The 13,319-nt window shown below is 42.9% G+C and overlaps 1 protein-coding gene across 1 annotated transcript in view; it reads right to left on the minus strand.

Annotated features, from left to right (window-relative positions):
* The window catches only part of Tlcd4 (TLC domain containing 4), a 64,332-nt gene extending 59,487 nt beyond the window's left edge, over nt 1-4,845 (minus strand). The window contains exon 1 of the mRNA XM_076933191.1: nt 4,615-4,845. The gene's annotated coding sequence lies outside the window, so the exon portion shown is untranslated. The remainder of the gene's footprint in view (nt 1-4,614) is intronic.
* Between the last annotated feature and the right edge of the window lie 8,474 nt (nt 4,846-13,319).

The raw sequence follows: 13,319 nt of genomic DNA on the forward strand, positions 1-13,319 counted from the left end.
TTGAAGATAGTTATGTCATCCCTGTAGGGGTAAAATTCTGGATAAGTTTTGAGTTCTTTTTGCTTACATTATGTTTTTCTCTCTGATTATGTGTATTGCCTTTGTTTACATTTTATTTTTAATAAAATCCATATATGTATATATATGAGCCTTCTAAATTTTTCATATATATATAAAATATTATATATATAAATTTTTAAAATGGCTCGTAAAGCTTCAAGTAAAAGCCCTGCCTGGCCTGCCCACTTCTCACCTGGCCTCAGCCACATTCCTCAAACCCTACTATGTATTCTGTATTTTCTAATACTATTCTCTGTTTTATGATTTTAAGCTCTAGACATTATTGACTGACATCTTGTCGCAGTATTTGAGGATCTAGCTCCCCCAACACCACATCCTCAAACACCTGCCCCGCCCTTGCTCCCAAATTAGCCTCATCACAATCAATAAACAGTAATTAGGGCTTACATCATCCTGACCAGGTGAACAGAACTCATTCCCAAGTCAAGTACTGGGCATGATAACATTTTTCTTGAATGCCCTGGGTGGGGGGGGGGGGGGAGCCAGTTAATAACTGGCCTGACGTTTTTTGGCTTTTTAGAACATGTATCTAACCTAAATGCAATCCTTTTTTTTTTTTAACATAGCCATCAAACAAATACTCATCAGTAACATCCTCCAACAGCCAAACACATCACTTTGACGAGACTCATTTTGCTGATGCGCCAACTCAGCACCTTCTTCAGAGGACTACACAGAAAGCATGCAGTCTGGAAAAATGTCTATTTCCTGTTCTCCCAGTGGTGGTGAAAAAAGATGATGCCTCTACAGTTCCTTCAGTTCCTCTCTGACTTCTTTTTCTTCCTAAACATTCCCATTATGCTTGCAAGCCTGAAACATCCCAATAATGTATCTTAGAATGAGTCTTTTTTTTTCCCATTGAACACTAAGGCATTTTTGTCTTATCTACACGTTTTAATTTTTATTCTCCCCACCCCCCTTTGGTGAATTCTTGGTTGTAGCCTATTAGCATGTCTATTTTATTCTCTACATTTATTGCCCTTTCATCCTTTCCTAATCCAGCAACTCACTTAAAAAGCTGGGTGTGCTGGCACACCTGCAACCTCAGTGGGTGGGAAGGCAAGAGGATCCTAGGGGTTCACTGGCCATCTTAGCCAAAAAGGCAAGCTCCTGCTTCAGTAAGAGAGAGTCACTGTCTCAAAAAGGAAGCGAGGCAGAGAGCAGTAAAGACAGTCAAGGGCAACCTGACCTCTGACTCCATATGCATGTACACAGGTGAACACACCTACACACAGAGGTAACATGCACAGTCATACACGGAGTGTTCTACTTGATCCACCTTCAGCTCCTATGTCTCAGCTCTTGCCACAATTCCTGAGCCCTGGGGCTTTTCATTTCAAAGTCTGGGTGGCTCCTAGGAACCAAGAACATCTGTGCTTTTCTACTTTGACATATAACTCTATTTTGCAATTAACCTTTAAACTCAGTTCCTTTCTTCCTAATCCAGACGATGACTTCATCCAATGCTAACTTTATCTCATCATTACCTTAGCCTGTCTTTGCTGTCTCCCCATGCTCCCAGAATGTATCTGATATCAACTCCACCATACAATAGCCAGTGAAAATTCTCTTGAGTTCCTAAGTCTTCCCAGATCCAATGTCGTAAAGTATATAATGCCTTGTCTCTCTTCTCCATCCTCTTTATTCTTCTACCTACATTCTAACCAGGCCCAACACTGCTCAACTTCCAGGATCAGATGAGATGGGGTGCATTCAAGGGTGGCATGGCAGTAAACCACCTTCCTCGTTCTCTCTCTTTCCCTTCTAAGGAGTTGCCATGCCTCTAATCCATCTACCTCAGAAACTTCGGCTGTTGGGGGCCAGTGAGAAAGAGACAGACAGCTGAGTGAGTAAAGGCACTTGCTTCCAGGTCTGACAACCTAAGTTCAATCCCTGGGACCCACATGGTAAAAAGAGAGAACTGACTCCTGCAAGGTGTCCTTTAACCAGTATGTGTGCTGGTCTCAAATTCACTCTATATAGTTGAGGGTGACCTTGAACTTCTGATCCACCTACCAAGTGCTGGGGTTATAGGCATGTGCAGGGCTGGGGATTGACCAGGACTACCTTGCCTATCAGATCACTGCAGGCATGAAATGCTCAGACCTACCTCTAGCAGCTCCTGCAAGTTGCCCTTTGACTGTAACTGGTACAACAATGCCAGTTTTTACATTTTTTACTAGCCATGTGACATGAAGTGTTCTACGTCATTACCCTCAACCTCAGTAACTTTATCTGAAAAGTAATGAGAATAATCTTGAATAACTGTTAAAAAAGATTTCATGTAGACAAGACCTGAGCTACTGTGGGGATTAAATTGAGTCAATGAGCACCGACAGTCTGAGAAAGAAAGCCAGGCCTGGTAGTATGTTCTCCCAGCTGTCTGGGAAACTGAAACAGAAGAATCACAATTTCTAGGCTACACTGTAGACTGAGCTCAAGACTACTTTCCTGGGTGACCTTGTGAGAACCAGTCTCAAAAACTCAGAAGAGTTGGGGATATCACTCAGGAGGGCAGAACTTGGCTACCATGTATGAGGCTGTTACTGTGACAGAGAAAGGAAAGTATAAAGCAGACAACACTTGGTAAACACTGCCAAATGAAACCAAGACTGCTCTCAAGTCCTGTGAGACTAATTTGTGTCCATTCATGAATATATCCATTCAGCCAATCAGCCAATGTCTACCAAATACCAATTTATTCTAGAGGTAGATAAATAATAGTCCCTGTACTCAGAGTTCCAGGCTTGCAGAAGAGACGAGAACTTAGGGAAAATGGACAACTATGGATTAAATGTATAGAATGTTTACAGAAAAGGAGGCTAGAGATCTGGCTCTGAATCAAGCGCTTGTTGTACAAGCATGGAAACTGGAGTTTGGATCCCCTGAGCCTGTATAAAATGCAAAGGGTATGGCAGACTGCCCTGAAGATACAGAGAAGGGACCCCACAGCAAGCCAGTTGCCTAGTACTAGTTATATCAACAAGCTCTGGGTGCAATTCAGACACTTTGCCTCAGAGAATAAGGTGTAGAGTGACTGAGGAAGACTCAGATAGCAACTTCAGGACAAACCCATGTCCCACAAGCATCCACCCCTCGAGAAATCACAGAATAGTTGGTGTTGAACCTAAAAGGCTGACCAGAGGGCATCACTAAGCGAGTACAGTATACTCAAAGTTATTGTGCTAGAGTAATACATGTGAGTCTTAATTGCACAGGAGCTGAAAAATGACTGTTTATTCTGACTACTTACAATGTGTCCAGCAACAGTAAGGCATCATACTACCCTATTTTATAAATGAAAAGCCAAGAGAAAAAATCATGTGGCTTACAAAAGCCAAACAACAGTTCCAGAGATTCAGCAGTGGGTAGGAAAGCCTCAGATCTTTCCATGGAACCAGTTCCCAATAGGAGAATCAGAACACTGAAAGGTTAGATCTTAAAAGAGAGAATGATTGGAACTTGGACTTTTAGCCCAAAGGCCAGGCAGATGTGAAGAAAGGAGTCTCCAGAAAGAAGAGAAATGTGTGAACCCACAGAAGCACGGAGGGACTCAGCATCTTCCCTAAGAACCCCCAGAACTAGGAATATACAACATACACTTATAGAAACAGCAGCAGAAGCCAAGGCCACTCAGGCCCTGAGAGATTATGAAAAATAAATTATGCCACAATAAATTATGTAGATTCTGCTCGAGAGAGAAGAGAGTGGAGGGTTTTAAGCAACAGAATGAGGAGATCAAAGCCTGAGAAAGAGGAGGCAGGGCACCCTGCTATGAGGCAGCAAGGCAGAATATTTGTCATATGACAAAATGACATGCTGATGACCTTAGAAAAGAGAGCCTTCAAGTCAGTCTCCTGGCTACACACGACTATAATAATTAGGTTTTTTATAGGGACTGAAGATCTTAGGTTAGTGTCTGATGCTGTAATTCAATAAATGATGGGGTTTTACTAACTTGTTTATTGATGTTACTATTGTGATATAAATAAAACCAAGACCCAGCTTCTGTCTTCTTGAAGGAGTGACATGTTAAACATACTCACTGGTGTTATTTTACTTAATGTCTTTTAAAAATGAAACCAGTGCTAAGGTTTTTTTGGGGGGGTTGTTTGTTTGTTTTTCGAGACAGGGTTTCTCTGTATAGCCCTGGCTATCCTGGAACTCACTCTATAGATCAGGCTGGCCTCGAATTCAGAAATCAGCCTACCTCTGCCTCCCAAGTGCTGGGATTAAAGGCGTGTGCCACCCCCCACCCCTCCAGTGCAGTGCTAAGTTTTATTTGTCCAGCCTTCTGTGGGTCAACCTGCATCAGATGGAAAAGCTTCAGAACCACAAAGCAGATATTAGGAACGTCATGATATTACAGATTTGGTTGATCAAATATATCTTGCAACCTACTGTGTGTCTCACAGTGAACTGACTGTTGTAGACACTCAAGTATGTACACACACACATGCACACATAAGTTAATAAAATATGATCTCCTTTTAGGAGTTCAACTCATTTAGTTGTTCCCTCCCCAATTCTTACCTTACAGGGTCTCACTGTGTGGCTCTAGCCCAGCACTCACTGTGTAGACCAGGCTGGCCTCGAAGTCTGAAATTCTGAGATTTAAGACATGAGCCACCATGCTAGGCCCCTGGCCTTCTCTCCCATTCACAGCACACGTATCCCTTAGTTGTTCACAACTGTGATCTTGGTTGCTTTGCACTCATCTTGTAGAAGTGGAGTCACCAAGGTAAAGCTAAAATCAGATGTCTGGAAAACTGAACGTTTTAAGAATTTTACAAGAGCTGTGTGATCAATTCCTCAAATCCCCTTTATAGGACTCCTCCTGTCCCCTTTCCAATGCTAACTAGCTAGCTAGCATTATTTTCCTTCAAGTTGCAAAGTTGCATTAATAGCACCTAAACTCAACAAATATTCTTTTTTTTTTTTGGTTTTTCAAGACAGGGTTTCTCTGTGTAGCCCTGGCTGTCCCGGAACTCACTCTGTAGCCCAGGCTGGCCTCGAACTCAGAAATCCGCCTGCCTCTGCCTCCCAAGTGCTGGGATTAAAGGCGTGTGCCACCACCACCCGGCTCAACAAATATTCTTAAAGGGACCAGATAGGAAATAGCTCAAGGTTCGTGGGCCAGATGGTCAGTTACTCAGATGGACATCTAAGACCTAAAAGACAGTATAATTTAATGTGTATGGTTGCCAATAAAACTTTATTTACCAACAACAGGTGGCAAGCCTTCTGTCCTGCCCTGTTCCTCACATTGTGGTCGGAGAATGCTATTTCTAAATGTCACTCCTCTGTTTAAATACTAAATGGTTCCCATTGGTTGCCTTTAGGATAAAGGGCAAATTTCTTAATTAGATAAACAAATTACCTCCATAAGACCTCCTTTCTTAACCACTTCTGCCTTAACTCATTTTTTCATCAATATCTAGTTACTTTAAAATCCCCACGTTCCAAGTTTTCTCTTACTTCTACTCAACTGTAGGTATTGCTCTGGGAGCTTAGCCTTCTCATTAAGCACATTCACCACCACCTCCTCTTCCTCACCACCCCCAGCTCAGTCGATGCCACTCATGTGTATTACATGTCCCACATTAAACACGACTTCGTTCCCCCAGGAAGCCTTCAGTGACTTTTCTCAAGCTCGAGGTCATAGGATGAATCTCCTATTAATCAGAATCTCTATGGGATTATTACTGTACTCCCGAGCACATGGACTCTTTTCTTTTCCTTTCCCTTCCTTCCTTCCTTCCTTCCTTCCTTCCTTTCTTTCTTTTCTTTCTTCCTTCCTTCTTTCTTTTCTTTCCTTTTCTTTCTTTATTTTCTTTCCTTTTCTTTCTTTCTTTTCTTTCCTTTTCTTTCTTTTCTTTCCCTTTCTTTCTTTCTTTCTTTCTTTCTTTCTTTCTTTCTTTCTTTCTTTCTTTCTTTCTTGTTTTTTAACTTAAGAGTAAGGAATGAAAGGGTGTGGGAAGTATTTTGAAGATGAAGATGGAAGGGGTTCCTGGGGGCGAGGTAACAGATAAACTGGGATTGCTTGGTCTCTTTCTTTTTAACCAAAGTCACTGCTAAAGCAGCTGCTGCTTGCTGCTTTGGTTTGCTGGAAGGTTTAGTAAGCACACATCCCAAGCTATCCGGATACTGTGACCAATACTAAGCAAATTTGGTCACTTTCCCCTGAATGGTCTTGGCTTGCACTTCTGACCCACACTCTCCTGCTTTAACTATCATATGGTAGACATAGTCTGTGCTCCAGGACTTCATTTACTTCATTCGACTCTCCCAATAAAACTACAGACTGCTCGCTGTTCTTCTCACTTTACAGCGATAAAGCTAATACTGGAAGCAGCGGCCTGCAGAGGAGCCAAGATACAGAGGAAGAAAAATCTGACTCTCAGGGGCTCCTGGCTGCTTCTCACTCCTTTGCAGTATGCAGGACCACACCCATTCCCACCTATGTGGGTACATACTTCTTCTATGGCTCTGCCACATATAGGCAGTGTGGTTGCAGCATTGTTATCACATTTATTCCACAAAGCATTGGCCAAAGACTGTTCAGGTGTCATAACATGCAAGTTTCACAGACCTACATTTTCTAGAAAGGTTATATCTACTCTGCAGATGAGGAAATACCGATACAAAGAAGCCACTGGGGAAGAGATACTCCCCAATGGTGCCCACTTGTTATTGCAACAGAAGCTGAGGCAAGAGGATCTCAAGCTCAAGGTCTATATACCAAGGCCTTATCTCAAAATCAAAGAAAAATGTGTTTAACTGTGATCCAAGTCACACACTTGGTAATAGTCCATACAACTGGATACAAAGAAAACATATGACTGTACAAAGCACTCCTCCGTCCTCAGTGTGTCACATGTGGTAAAGCTCAGGCTTTAAGAATCCTTGATAGGAGATAAAGGAATATACATTTATTGTTTATTGCTTTCTGATAAGCTATCATAAACTTAGTGGCTTCAAACAACTACCAATTCTGTGAGTCTGGAATGGACTGGACTTGGAGATTTTTCCTGTTTTCAAATGGACTCAACCATGCATTGACAGTTAGCTCCAAACTCACTGAGGACTTGATGGTCCAAGATGGTCTTTCAGGTGATCAGGACCAGTTCCTACAGATGCTGTGAACCGTTCCCTGGAGAGCTGATTCTTACTTTGTTATTTTGCCCTGGCCATCGTCAACTTCTTAATTGTGGAACAAGGGATCCATGGGGTCAGGCAACTTCTGCTGCCGGCCCATCTGATAGTTGCTGCTGGGTTCAGTTGGGCATCTTTCTCCATGTCACCTCCCATCCTGCAGAGGCTCACCCAGGTTTCTTTCCATGATAGGAGAAGCTTTTCAAGAGAGTGGGATCAAAGTCCCTGAATGTCTAGTACTTACTGCAATCTGCCACAAGAGAGGCACACATTTTTGGAGAAAGAAAATTATCTGTTTGAGACATGTTGTAGTTGGGGTCTCTCCTTTGGTAAATCTAGGCAAAGTATCCCAGTATCTAAAATATGATGTAGAACATAAAAGAGAATCCTGCTGGGGTGTTCACATTTAGTAACTGTCTTTATGGAGAGTGTAGGGTTTTGACTAAACAAATGCACACTCCCACACAGTTCTCATAAAGGCTAACAGAGATCCAGCCAATCTCTCAGATCAACCAATATTTAAGTGAATTCTTCCTTCACATATTTCATCTTTCTCTCCAACGAAGACTGTCTGTGGTCCTGATCCACTCTCTGTGGCTAGCTCAAGTATTTGTGGGAGTGTGTAGCCTTTTCTGTATATACAGATAAGATTACTTATGGTCTTAGTTAGGGTTGCCATTGGTATGACTGAAACATCGTGACCAAAGCCACATGGAAAGGAAACGTTGTATTAGGCTAATGCTTCCTCATCAGTGTTTATCACTGATCAAAGCCAGGGCAGGAACTCAAACAGGGCAGGAAACCTGGAGACAGGAGCTGATACAGATGCCATGGAGGGGCACTGCTTACTGGCTTGCTCTTTATGGCTTGCCTTTTTATAGGATCCAGGACCACCAGCCTGGGGGTGGCATCACCCACAATGGGCTGGGACTTCCCCCCATCAATCACTAATTTTAAAAATGCCTTACAGCTTATGCTCACTAGTGTTATGTCAACTTTACACAAACTGAAGTCATCTGAGAAGAGGGGACGTCAATTAAGAAGATGAGGTTGGGTTGTAGGCAAGCCTGTAGAGAATTCCTTAATTAGTGATTGGTAGGGGAAGACTCAGTACAGTATGGGTGATGCCATCCCTGGGCTGGTGGTCCTGAGTTCTTTAAGAAAACAGGCTGAGCAAGCCAGGAGAAGTAAGCCAGCAAGCAGCACTCTTCCATGGCGTCTGCATCAACTCCTGCCTCCAGGTTCCTGCCCTGTTTGAGTTCCTGCCCTGGTTTTGATCAGTGATAAACAGAGACAAGGAAGCATTAGCCTAATACGATGTTTCCTTTCCACATGGCTTTGGTCACGGTGTTTCATCACAGCAATAGAAACTCTAACGAGGACACAGCCAGATCTTACGGAGGCTTGAGGTTCCCTCCTTTCAGGTAACTCTAGCTTTTGTCAAGTTGACATAAAACCAGCCAGAACATTTATGAAATGAGAACTTATAAATGGAAAGAAAAGTGCTCAGTCCTCTCCCCCAATCCAATATGAAAGTGTAGAATAGGAATAGAATCAACCAAAAATAAAAACTTGAATTTTAAAAATTTGAGAAATAAATTTTAATATTTTAAAACACAGTAGAGTTAGAAGTATTTTATTTTGTTTTGCATGGTTTTTTTTTTTCCATCCCAAAGACTATCCCTTGGGCATGCTAAGAGAACTGAGGCTACCCCAGATTCAGTGTCTCCTGACTATTACCCTTTTCTCATCACTGGGAGAGATTGTGAACAAAGTTCACTTGTCTACTTAACCAGATGGATCTGCCCCCAAAAGGAACATCGCTGCTTTCCATCTTCTTGCCCAAACTCCCTTAACTAGAAAGTATTAAGTTCATCTCACAGGAAAAGCTAGAACCCAGATGAACAATAATGTCCCAAGCCATGTTCACTTGTAATAAAAATAAATTACTAACCCTCTATTGCCTATATCCCCACTGCCCTTTTCCCATGAAGAGAGTATTTAAAGTGCCACATTTCTTGGAGGTGGTGGTTGCATAAGACTCTGGGGCCTCCAGAGATGACACTCCCACCCAAATTCTCACAGGTCACCTACCACTGCTGCACAAGATAAATGGCTCATTTCTTGGAGAATCAGAGGATCTGAGCAGAGTGTGGAAATCAACAAAGACCAGAAATGCTTTAATCTCGGGTCTAGGGAAAAGCTCTACCCAAGTAGGGATGGTGAAACCAGTGAACAACTTTGAATGGGTAAAAAGCTGCAGGTCAGCACCAGTAAGACTTATCAAGGTCAGGCAGGCTCAACTGGATTCCTGGCTACCTGCTATTCAAAAACCCTAACGGAAGACACATTGAGTCCAATCCTGGCTAAAGTTCATGCTGTTTTCTTTTTTCAAATTGGCAAAAGGGCAGAAACCAGGGTGAGTAAGGAAGATGGGCGAATCTGGGAGGAGCAAAGGAAGGGGGTGTGATCAAAACACCTTGTGTGAAATTCTCAAGAACTAATAAAAACATTCCTTTTGTTGTTGTTTTAAAGTGGGGGGGGGGGGGGTGGAAAACAGCAGGCAGGAATCTCTTGTTCCTCTAAGTAAAGGCCCAAATGCCTTTTAAGAAAAAAAAAACAACAAAAAAAAAAAAAAAAAAAAAAAAAAAAAAAAAACACCTCTCCTCCAGCCAAGCAAACTGCCCTAAGAGAAGGAGACAAGAGGAAGCGGGAGGCCCTGGCCCCCAGCATCATAAAGAACATGGGGCTGAAGAGGTGGTGAGTCCTCTGTTTGAGAAAAAGCCTAAGAACCCCGGCACTGGACAGGACATTCAGCCCAAAAGAGACTCACATGCTTTGTCAAATGGCCCAGCTACTTGAACTACAGCATCAAAGGGCCATCCTCTATAAGTGGCTCAAAGTACCTCCTGCCACTTCACCTGGGCCCTGGGCCAGCAAACAGCTACCCAGCTGCTTAACCTTGCCCACAGCTACAGGCCAGAGACTAACTATGCAAAAGAAGCAATAGCTGCTGGCCTGAGCTGAGAAGAAAGCTGCTGACAAGGGGACGTCCTTTGAGCAGGGGTCAATACAGTCACCACCTTTGGGGGGAGAGCAAGAAGGGGCAGCTAGCGGTGGTGGCCCACATAGTAGAGCTAATTGACCTGATGTTCTTCCTGCCTACCCTGTGTTACAAGATGGGGGTCAGCCGGGCAGTGGTGGCGCATGCCTTTGATCCCAGCACTTGGGAGGCGGAGGCAGGCAGATTTCTGAGTTCCAGGCCAGCCTGATCTACAGAGTGAGTTCCAGGACAGCCAGGGCTACACAGAGAAACCCCGTCTCAAAAAACCAAAAACAAACAAACAAAACAAGATGGGAGTCCCCTACTACATCGTCAAGGGGTAGGCCAAGCTGGGATAGGTGGTCCACAGAAGACAGACACCACAGTTGATTTCACACAGGTTAACTTAGAAGAAAACATCTCTCTGGCTAAGCTGGTGGACGCTATCAGGAACAACTACAATGAGTCAGGACAAGACTGGCTGCCACTAGGGGGGCAGCATCTTGGGTCCAAAATCTGTGGGTCAAATTGCCAAACAGGAAAAAGCAAAGGCCAAAAGATTCTAAACTGGGTTAAGTGTCCACTGTTAAGTTGGAAAGAAGAAATTAGGAAAAATATTTTATAGTGAAATGAGTAGATTTCATTTTTGCAGAAAGCAAATCCTTCTTACAACATGTACCTATGTTACAGTAGAGCAGGACTGATCACCAGTAGGAGATTCACCTTTAACCTCATTCACAGGACTTGACCCCATTGCCCTCTGAAACCCCCAACAATCAATATTTACCCAGATGACATTGGAAAGTTCATTTAAGCCATGTCTGAGTCATCATGATATGAAATATGCAAAAGACAAGACCTTTTGGTGGAAAACGGTTGAATGCTTTTGAAGAAGAGAGTTTCACACACCAGATCAAAAAGTTTAGGAAGAAACACAAGCTGGGAGAGGAATCTTACAGGGAAATGTAGGGAGCGTTTCTGAGCCCTTCACCTGGAAGGTCTTTCTCTTGAGTAGCTTCCTTAGCTCCTTAAGAAAGCTTATGGAAAGGCCAGGAGCAGTGGCGACTGCCTATGCTCTCAGTTCTTAGCAGGCTGAGGCTGAAGCATGGTGACGTCACCTGACTGAGATGTACAGTAGGACCTTGTATCTGTCGATCAACCAATTACTGGAGACTGGAATTCAGGCAGACTTACATCTCAACAACTGATACACAGCTTTGCTCTGTGCTCAGCTTCCATCCCATGACATAGTCTGACTGCACAGAAATAGCCTTGGGGGCAGAAAACCACCATCAAATGGAGAGATGCTGTGGGTAAAGCTGGTGGTGCCATTGCTAAGTGCTTGGGCGTGGAGGTGACAGAAGCCAAGCTGAGCCAGACTGACTGAGGGAGGGCACTCTTGACTTTACCTTTAGTTTTCAATGAGGAAGATTTGAGAGTGGCTTACTGGCCAAGAGTAAGGCCAGAGCTGACAGTCACTGGGTAAAATATTAAGGAGAAGAGAGGAAAAAAAAAACTGACGGAGGAAAGGAAAATTGGGCTCCCTCCAAAATTTTAGTTAAAATAGAGGTTTCATTAAGAGACATGTAGCAAGCGTTACAAACTGCTAAACTGCTTTCCTAGGTTCATTTCCTAGGTTCAACTCAAAATAAACAGAACCACTAAGTCCACCTGAGTACTGGTACAGAGGAGGAGGAGGCAATCTTCATGTGAGAAAGTAGTTGTCATCTAAGTTTTATAGTTTTTAAATGTTGCTAAGTTAACAAGCCTGTCAACTTTTTCATTAAAAATTTCATCTACTAAATGAGAATGGATTCAAAATGAACAGGGCACCTAATGTTGATATGTGCTGAACGGCATATTAAATAGGTCATGGCCATGCTGAAAAACAAGCACATTAACTCTAGAGGGTAAGCAGCTGAAAAGACAAAAGACCTGAGTTCAGATCCCAGCACCCACATAATAAGGCATGCATTGTGCCATGTGCCTGTAACCCAGCACTGTGGGAGGCAGAGGCACAGGGGGTCACTGGGACTTGCTGACTCTTAGCCTGGCCCAAAACTGTGAACTCCATCCAGGTTCAGAAAGAGGCTTGCCTGGGGGAGGAAGGCTGAGCATGATGAAGAGGATGCCCAATACCACCCTCTGGCCTCCACAAGTGTTCGACATGGGAGTGAGGCCCTCGTGCGCGCATGCATACACACACTCTATTTAGTCCTGTTGTTAAGTATACGTATTAGTTACACAAAAGTTTCAAGAGGAAACCACACTGACCTTTAAGCAGCACCTCTGAAAATTCCATTTTTCTGATCCCTTTTTCTTTTCTGGAAAATATTTGCTGTATTAAGTCCCTTCCCCACTTATCACTATAGTCTGAAGCCACTAGATGGCCACAAAGCAAACACAGAACATCAAATCAAGGCACCTGCGGTGCTCATCTAGCACGGCAAAGTCTCCGTCTCCACACTTACAGACAGAATCATGTTATTACTTACATTCATAAGACAGCTGCTGGAGGCAGTTGGAGGAGGGATGATGTGCTTAGTATCTCCGATTCTGTATGTATACACAGAGATTTCACTGAAGACTACTGCAGTTTTTCTTTGCATTAAACAGATTTGCATTAAAAGTTAAGAATTAGTGAAATAGGAATGAAGATGAATGAAGTGTGTTCCTGTCGATGTCAAATGGCTCTGAGGCAGCAGAAAGAAATTAAAATAAAAAAAAAAAAAAAAGGAGGATTTAGGGGCAGTGTGAGTGAGGAAGGGGGACTCGGTGGAGATGCCAGGTTTTCTAAATGGAGGATTGGGAAGGTAAGAATATTACCTCAATGAATTTCAAAGATAAGGAGTGTTTAGTGAAGATTTTTTTTTACTTTATTAATCAAAACCTATAAATCTGATAATGTTGAAAGTTAGTCATTCTTGTGATAATCATTTTTAAAATATTTCAATTTCCCATGATAGCCTAGAAATGTATTTGTGTGTTTCATGGTTGTTGTTTTTCTGTTGTGTTGTTGGTGGAGGTGGTAGTGTTTTGT

Source organism: Arvicanthis niloticus, chromosome 4 (assembly GCF_011762505.2).
Source record: "Arvicanthis niloticus isolate mArvNil1 chromosome 4, mArvNil1.pat.X, whole genome shotgun sequence".
In the NCBI taxonomy this organism is placed as follows: Eukaryota; Metazoa; Chordata; class Mammalia; order Rodentia; family Muridae; genus Arvicanthis; species Arvicanthis niloticus.